This window comes from Alligator sinensis, unplaced genomic scaffold, assembly GCF_000455745.1.
Source record: "Alligator sinensis unplaced genomic scaffold, ASM45574v1 scaffold347_1, whole genome shotgun sequence".
Lineage (NCBI taxonomy): Eukaryota > Metazoa > Chordata > Crocodylia > Alligatoridae > Alligator > Alligator sinensis.
In genome coordinates, this window is record NW_005841922.1 from 424,036 (window position 1) to 427,055 (window position 3,020).

At 49.2% G+C, this 3,020-nt stretch overlaps 1 protein-coding gene across 1 annotated transcript in view; it reads right to left on the bottom strand.

The window, feature by feature from the left end:
- Positions 1–2,783, bottom strand: part of ATP8B1 (ATPase phospholipid transporting 8B1) — a 100,319-nt gene extending 97,536 nt beyond the window's left edge. Inside the window, exon 1 of the mRNA XM_006019093.3 lies at positions 2,740–2,783. The gene's annotated coding sequence lies outside the window, so the exon portion shown is untranslated. The remainder of the gene's footprint in view (positions 1–2,739) is intronic.
- Positions 2,784–3,020: the final 237 nt, after the last annotated feature.

The following is a 3,020-nucleotide window of genomic DNA, read 5'->3' on the forward strand; positions in this document are numbered from 1 at the left end:
CGAGTTCCCAGGTCGGCGGCGCTGCCCCGCGCCAGGTGCGCTCCGCTCCGCCCCCTCGCCCGCCCGCGTGACGCCAGGTAGCGGGGACTCCCCGCTCGCCTCCGCCTCCAGCACAGCGCGGCGCGGCACGGCACGGGACAGGAGGCAGAGCCGTGGCGGTGCTTCCCCAGCCCCGCAGCACGGCTCGGGAGGCTCCAGGCATCGGATATCAAGCTCCAAGGAGACTGCTGAGAGTCACCTGGGAGAAAATCAAGAATCAGTGTTTCACCCGACGTAAACTGTAGTCCAGTGGGGTTTTTTTGCTTAAAAAAATAATGTACTAGTCCCGTGCATTTGATGTAAAGGCATCATATCAGCGTCATTATGGCGTGTGAATAGATTCAGAGTTGGCAGGGCCCGGTTCCTCCGGCTGGAGGTGTCCGCAGGCGGGGATGCGAGCCCTTTCCTTGTCCTTCTGCGGGCTCGTCTCCAGGGCAGGACGAAACAGACTGCTGCTTGGTCAAGGCTGCGGGCCTCGCGGCCTGGACTAGCAGCACCTTGGGCAGATCCAGGGGTCAGAGCCGTCCCCAGGGGTGTGTGGGGCCCAGGGCATATCAGGCCATGCAGGACCAGGGGGTGGCAAGTGCCGGGGGGAAGGGTGACGACCAGCCGGAGCATGGTGAGGGGGGAGCAAGCAGCTTGAGGGGGGAGCAAGCAGCTGGAGCGTGGCACCAACGGTGCACAGCAACCACAGTGAGACCTGTATGTCACTGTTCACAGGGCCCCCCCAAAGCGTGGGGCCTGCGGTGGTCACCCTGATTCACCCCCCCTCCAGGGACGGCCAGGGGTGCATGTACTCATACCCAGGGTTCAATTGCGCTTTGACTCTAGGTGGGGGGGGTCTGCCAAAAAAACTGGGCTGCCCATCACTATGCTATAATAAAATCCCCTGGAATGAAGTGAAGGAGCAATACAATAGGAGACCCCCCAGCTATGATTTTCAAATCTTGCAAGGCGGCTTTTGTCTGTTATGAGGGGGCTCAGCCCCCTGAGTTCCCCACATAATGCAAACCCTGCTTGCACCCCCTCCTTTGATTCATGCTCCACCCACAGTTTAAAACCAGCTGCTTGGAAGCAGCAGCAGCATTTCTAGTCAGGCAGTGCTGGGGAAGTCACTTGACTTCAGGGCTCATTATTATCTATTGGCTTCCTTCTAGGCTCCTCATTCCACAAGTGTTAGCAACCCTGTTCTCTTCCGTGTAATGGGCTTGAGGTTTACCTGGTCCAGCCAGCTTCCTTCTCGCCACACACTGGTCCTGGGAATGGAGTTCCTGTTTCCCAGTCCTGCAGGTTGTTTTCTACTCCTTCCAATTAGGTTATATTAGTTTTTTCCTGCAATCTTAAACTGAATAATACAGACCCAGGCCCCTAGCATGAAAGCTTCTAGTTTCTTTTCAACTGGAGAAAAGTGTGTGTTGTTCTGTATGTGATGATGCACCACACCATCTGCACCCCTAGTTTCAAATCTGCCCATGCATGCCTGTCCTGAACTGTGGTATGCCTGATCTAGTGACCACAGGGCAGCTACATGTGGCAACCACTCTGCAAAACTACACTGCGAAACGGCACAGAACAAGTGCTTACAGAAAATAGATAAAGGGCAGAAAGTGCAAAAATGAAGTTTATTTCCTACCTATGGGGACTTTTTACCATCTTGTACCATCTACACTTTTCCCAGAGCCTGACGAAGGGACTTTGATCCCGAAAGCTTGCAGAAAAGGACAGTTTTCTTGCCATTTTCCCGTTGGTCTAATAAAAGATATTATTTTGGAACCAAGAGTTCTATTTTTTTGTATGATAAAGGGCAGATGCACACAATTAGGAGCCCATTTCTCACAGAACAACCAATCCCTCTCTGCTCTCACTATGTTCCTGCTCAAGGGAAATCTAACATCCTTTTAAAGGCTAACTTGGGAACAAAAATGTAGTAACTTTTGTTCCCAAGTTTTATGGCACATTATATTTTACCTGACTCCTGATTTTTTTTTTCCCCACACCTGAAAGATGAGAATGACCCTCCTCCCTTTTAATTGATCTTGATCTTCCAGGAATCAGTTTCTTTTCTTCTGTTAATTGTGAGTCTGCTACCCCTGGGAATTTCTCTCACCCCCTCCCACTACTTTTCTTTACTATGCTGGGCCTGGCTCATGACAGAATGCCTTACATTTGAAAGCTTGTCTAACTTGATCCCAAAAGAGGATATCACCTTAAGAAACCCATGCCTCTTTCATAACCCATGAGGAAAGAAGTGACTTGAAGAATGTCTTGTGTTTGAAAGCTTGTCTATCTCTAACCCAGCTCTGCAATTGGTCCAGTAAAAGATATCGCCCACAGATATCCTTGTCTCCTGAAAGAAGTGAAGAGTTTTTTTCAAGCTTGTTCAATTCTGCTCTGGCATGAAACATGAACCAAGGGTCACCTCTGTGTCGTAGTGGGCCCAAACCTGTGTTGGGTCAGGGAAAATTGTGTCCTTTCCCCTTGGAAATGCAATGTTTTGAAATGGTTTGGGCCAAAAGCAGCCTATGGAGGGCACTTGGAATACACTGGTTTACTTTGGGGACCTCGTTATTAGCCTCCGTTACTGGTGCTAGCAAATTGAACCTTAAAGGTGGCCTGAAAATGCAGAGGAGTTTTGCTTCTTTCAGCTAGATACAGGAGCATGAGCTGATTATTTTTTCAAAGAATAATATATTTTCCTACCTGTTTTTTCAACGTAGAATATCAGGAAGTCAAGTCCTGTCCTCAGTGTTTTTTCCACAAAACACTCAAAAATGTGCGTTGTGAGTTCTCAGACCAAAGGAGGAATGGCTGAATCTTAATAGTTACTTTAGTTCAATAGGGATCAAAATAATACTCAAGAAGCATGTCACCATGTTATACTACGGCAACGTAGTGACGCACTACGCTGCCATACAGCGTGCTACAGAGATGTAGCCATCACATGGGTCTACATTGTTTTGGCAACATAGCAGGGAAATCTA